Source organism: Lampris incognitus, chromosome 2 (genome assembly GCF_029633865.1).
Source record: "Lampris incognitus isolate fLamInc1 chromosome 2, fLamInc1.hap2, whole genome shotgun sequence".
NCBI classification, from domain to species: Eukaryota; Metazoa; Chordata; class Actinopteri; order Lampriformes; family Lampridae; genus Lampris; species Lampris incognitus.
Window position 1 is genome coordinate 22,817,770 of NC_079212.1, and position 6,205 is coordinate 22,823,974.

A 6,205-nucleotide genomic window follows, 5' to 3' on the forward strand; every position below is an offset into this window, starting at 1 on the left:
GATGCGATTCTATCAACTTAACGTCACGTTTGATTTCGAGATACCTGCTTACACCGACAGTCGTTTTATGAAAGTCAATATCGCTTGTTTAGCTTTTTTTTTTTTTTAATTAGCAATAACTCTGCATGAATCACAGGTGTAGGGCCTACAACATCGCTCGACAGGCGTCAAACAAAGTGTGGACATTAACCGCCGTGAATGGATGACACTTACCGTTAGCTATGGGGCCCTTGCCACTGCGAATGGCACTGCCGTAATGAATGCATTTGGTCGGTTCTGTCTGTCCACAAGTGTCAACATCTGGTCAACAACAACAACAACATTAACAATAACAATTAAACAATTGCTCTTCTGTGGGGTGGGGGGGGGGTAAGGGTGGACCAGGAGGCTGTGAGACCAAGCTAATATATGCAGTTACACCAGAGTTCACCTCTCACCTCTCGACCTTTTTCTTGCCTCGGGACAACAGTGACCCGGTCAGTGGCTGAGGGAGAGAAGGATGCACCATTAATTTGGCTGACCTCGCAGTGCCAGCCTTTTCTCTTTCTGTCGTTCACTCGCTTTTTTTCAACAAGTAACTTGGAGAGCTTTTGTCCTCGTGGGGTCTATACGTCGATCTGCAACATCCCCTGCAATAATATTTCATCTAGCTGAAAAGAGGCTCCACTAGGCCACATGATAATTGTTCATATTATAATTCCATACCAAGCCAGAGAACACCTTTTTTCCTCCTATGTGGAGACATAACCACATTTTTAGCACATCTCTTATTTTACTTTAAGAATAAAAAAAGGTGTCACTCGGTTGCTTTATGAAGCGGATGAAAGAGTTTCCAGCATTTTTACCCAATTGCTTTTGTTTTGTTTTGTTTTTTGTATATAGACTAAGTCTACTTTTAATTTCAATACCGAGAAATTATCTAATATAAATTTATAAAAGCAATGTAATTTCATTTTGAAATCAAAGACAAAGTAATTTAGGATGACTAATTTCAATCATAGGCCTGTCCATGTGCATCTCATGAGTGAGCCTACCAGAATAAATTTGATCTTTTCAGACACAATTTCATTAAAAAAAAATCGTCAAATATTTCTTTCCTCCCTTAAAATAAATCGTCATAACGCTCAGTTTATTATGTGCAATTGCGTGAATATAAAGGGATAATGTCCTATCACCGAGGTTTAAAGGGAGATTTTTTTTTTAAATGACATTTTCACATTATATGTTAATCAATTAGCTTACGCCCTCCCCCAGTATGCAGATAGAAAGATTCAATGTCTTGCTCGAGAAAACTTTGGCAGGGCATGTGATGGAGTTTCTGGGCTTTTTGGCTGCAGGTGGGCCTGTTAAACTGCTGGGCTACGCCTTGTGTACTTTCAAAGAACAAACTGAGGGATTCGTCTTTTCCGAATGGCAAGTTGAATTGGACTCCAGTTGTTGCAGAAAACTCGGTGTGTGTTGAATTTGATCTATTTCCCTCTGCACTCAGGAGAAACACACTTTATTACATCTGCACATCACAGCGTATACTTGAGACCAGGATAAAGCCGTCAAGTGGCTCGTTTTTCTCAATGCAAAATATTTATGCGCTTATGATAGTGATGATGATAAGATTAATATGTAATGTAAGGCCACTGAATATAATAAGGGTCCCGTGTGTACGATTTCTGCACAGAGAGGAATGTCAGGAGCTTGTCCTTATTATACTCTTTATCATTTTGCTGAGATAGCGTCTGCTGAGCATAGGCCTTGAAGACACAGGATGTAATAGGCACAGAGGTCAGTGGGAGCAGGTGTGCACGCAGATATGAACTTTATCTCCTGATATCCAAACACACACTCGCTTAGGCTTCACGACAAAATTACTGGACGATCGATTCAAGACAGCCGAAGATTTTTTCTTTTTTTTTTGCCAAGTTCATAGTATGTGAAATTGGGCACGAGGAGAAGGTGCAAAAAAAAAAAGAAAGTTGATTTATTTTGGGTGAACTATGCCTTTAATTTTGTCCTCTGGCAGCTTCAAAACATTTGCCTCTCAATTGATGAGAGGAGCCCTGCGTTGTTTGTTTGGACCTGACGTTTAGTTTGAAACCCTTCGAGTGTGACGGCGCGCTGATGAATTTGTGCTCTCCTGTAACTCCTTCCTGGAGATGCATACGGGCGGCTCACATGACTGACAGCTGTGTCCTGGGTTTACACAAACAAAACCCATAGCAAATGGTAACACCAAGTCCATAGCTCAAAACATGCAGATTCTAACGGGTATGACTATAACAACTGATTTATATATATTTACCTTTCTTCTGTGCTCAACTTTTGTAATAGTCTGAATATTCTTGGCTTCTTTGCAGTCTCAAGATTTTGTAATTAATTATAACGTCGCTCCTCTTTTGAAGAAAATGTTACATTTTAGAATACAGCAGCAAAAGTGACCAAGGAATAGCCAAGAATTGGTGATGCGTTAGTCCATGATGAACGAGTGCGGTGACAGTCCCTATCCTCCTCTGTATGTTCTTGTTTTCAGTGTTGGACATCTGTTTGTATTCTGCAGAGGCGCAGCATGGCATTAGAAATGAGATGACATAGTATGTGGCTCACAGAATATTTCACTTTGCATTTTGAATTCTTCCATGTGGGTGTGTTCCTTTCTGATCGCATTGCAATTAATAGTAAGTACACCTAAAATTAACTTAATGCATAATATGCATGTAATATCCTCAATGGTGCTCGGGGGGAATGAAATCACTTGGTCAAGTTAAACTGTTCCAAAATCCACAACAAGCGTTTATAATTAGCCCAATTGTTGTTTTATCATTAGCAAATATTTTTTCGTTCTGCTTGTTCTTCTTTTCGCTCATCCTCTGATTTGACTTTTCCGATTTCTTGGTTTTCCTTCACCTGCTCGAACTCTTGTGCACAACTGCTCATTTTGCTCTTTCTCCTTCCCGCATTTGACTGCTAAACATGCTGTCTGGAGAGGAATTCAAAAAGCACCTCAAGTGAAGTGCACCTGTGTGTGTGTGTGTGTGTGTGTGTGTGCGTGTGTGTGTGTGCGCGCGCCCTGAGTACGATTATGTAAATATATGTTTTTTATCCTAGGTGCCGCCAGTGAAACACTAAGAGAGATACAAAGCACGTATTTGAATAATTGTTCCCTCTCCTTCACACACACACACGAATGTACACACATGCACACAGCCATACATAACGCTTCGCGACACAGCCACACTAAACAACACGCACACCAATTCAGTCCTTGCTTCTCCTCTCCTGCTCCACTCCAGGGAGCAGATGTTTGGGGACAGCTTACAGCCTCAGCGAATTTCTGTGTCCAAAGCAAACAGCAGCACTCAGCACTTCTGGCTGCAAAGGAAAATTTGCTCTTGGGGGGGAGGAGGGGTGGGGAGGCATTTGAGTCAATGTATGGTACCACCATGAGGATGGGAGGGAGAGCAGGAGGCAGAATGAGTGAGAACGGGGCGCACACAGAGGTGAAACTGTGTCAAGGTTGTATGTTTGTTGCATAGGAAATCTCCCTCCATTTCCGGAGACACCCGGTGCTCTCTGCCCATGTGTCCCCCCCCCCCCCCAGCCTGCGATGACAGCACCGTGCACGGCACACATCTCCCCCTGAACCACGCCGCATGAGTAGAATGGACCAAGGTGGCCTTCCTTCATCTCTGATTATTCCGAGCCACGCTGACCCCTCTGCTGCAGCTGCTGTCTACTCGTACAGTTTGGATTGCCCTTTCAAAAGTTGCAGACAAGCATATATTGGGCTAAAAGGGAGAAGAAGAAAAAAGAAGAGAAAACAACAGAATGAGCTTCCAACAGAGTTTGCTGATACTGCAGCTTATACATCAGCTATAACCCAAAGAGTAGCGCTACTAACGATGCTATCAATATACTCCACTGATGTAATGGCCCTGGCCCTGTGCAGCTATTCGGTCACGTATTTATCATGTATGTTATGTGATCCGCACGCGCATTACTTTTATCATGAAAAATACTGCAGTATTATTGAACAAAAAATAGATAAATCTTGAAGACTGAAGATATCTGCCCTTTTTGGAGAAGACTTAGAATGGAATTAGAATGTACAGTGTGATTAGATTGAAATTTATCTTTTTAATTTTTTATAAATGTATCCGTGTTTTGATTTTATTAAAGTGGTTAACATGCAGATTTGCCCCTGTTTGCTTCGCTACATGCGGCGTATAAACGGTCTCATGTGAACAGGCTCAGATATACGCACGCACATACGCTCGGAGGTTCAAACGCGTGTGTGAGTATACACATTTTGACCTCTCATCAGTGTATTATAATCTCTAAACAAACCACCATAAATGAGCCCTGCGATGCTTATTTGTCTGAACGAAGTCAACCCCGTCCTCTTCTGCCCCTGGGGTGAGGTTGCCATAGTGACAGGCTCGTAGACATATGGAGAGAAGAGAAGGGGAGCCGGGTTGATGGGGCGGGGCTGTGGAATGAAGAAGTGAAAGGGGGGGGGGAGCAGAGGAGAAAGGAATGGGTAGGGTCTGAGGACGTTGGCTGTCCGTCTTTCAAATGTGCCTTTGTGGTTCATCTGTCAATCAGCCAGCCTCGCTCAATGAGAGAATAGTTCATGAACTTTTCTCAATCAAGTCTCTGTCAGGTGCCATCTCAGTTGTTGTTTCACATGGGGATTGATTTCCATGCCACCATCACGCCCTGAAAACATCAAATATCCACGGAGGTATCAAACCCCAATACCTCAGCAGTGATATATAGAATAATGAACTCGGAATACCATACAGATTATGTAACCTTTTTTTTCATTTAGTTATTTGTAATTACTCATCAAAATATGTTATGGATTTTTCTTTATCCCTATTAAATAGTTCTGAATCGTGTAATTGAATTTTCAACCAACCCAAGCAAAAGCTGCACAAGGGACAGGTGAAGGAGGGTAGAAGGAATGAGGGGAAAAGCAGAGTGGTGGGGTGGGTGGGGTTGGTGGGGGGGTTGAAATGATGATCAGGACGAGCCTTGCTACTATAAAAACACATTTTTTTCATCAGCCACTTTATGCAAAAGCAGAAGACCGGGGTGCTCAATCAAACCTCACGTCTACTGTTTTATTTTTCATCTTTACCCCTCCCATTGCCTCTCCACACAAATGCTCCATGTGCCTTCCCTTGCCCATCACACCATTCTTCTCTTCCTCTTCCTTGCCTCAGCGTCATTCATCTTCCCTCCTGCCTCTCCGCGGCCTGCTCTCCAACTGATATGAGAGGGTGACCCTCAGGCCCTCAGGGGTCAAGTGATACAAGGTCATTGGCGGGTCATCTCTGCTGACTGGCTGACCTCTAAAAGGACTTCTGGAAGGAGCCAATCAGGTCTTGCTCCTTCCCCCTGCGGCGGGTCCCACTCCCCTAGCTCATCAGCTGCCTGTGTCACATGACCAGGGCGAGGCGTCAGAGGGAGGATGATTAATGATGCTTTTAGTACCTGTTTAGAATGAAGCTGTCCACACCGCACTGTAATTACCCCACTCCCAGGCGGCAGCTGCCCAACATAATTGCTTTTTGTTTGTTGACCTGGTTTAGTGCAGAGAAAGATGGCTTTGGCTGGGTGAAATGATGCTATGTACAGTATACGCAGGTGATGATATGTGTATGATCAAAATTTGGGTGACGGCACGTGCACGAGATACATGTTATGGGGTTTTGAGAGTGAAGATAAATGTCTTGGAAGTGACACAATGCGTGAGAATGCTTTATATATAAATCTGAGTCCCGAAGCAAAATCAAAAGTATGTCGTAATGGTATGTACGGCGTCTCCGTCTTGATATAAAACTCTCCCGGAGTAAGGTCAAAGGGATCACCGCTCGGGATAACTGCATATAACTGAACTGTGCAAATAGTCCACATATGCAGTGCGGGGGTGTGAATTTTTTCATGCATAATTTATGTCAACAACTCAAAAGCCCGAGTGCTGAGTTTCTCCGAAAATTTTAAAACTAAGTTCAGGAGGTCAACTGAATTCCACACCTATAGATACAGCTCCCTCCCCCCCCTCCCCCCAGTTCTTTGGCTACATGCCTGAAGCGAATATGAAATTTTCAGTACCAGCGGCGCAGTGCCACGAGGACAGTGACAATGAAACTCAGATAAACAGCCCCTCGTTTGACCTATGGGGAGCATAAATTTACTGTCCATAAAT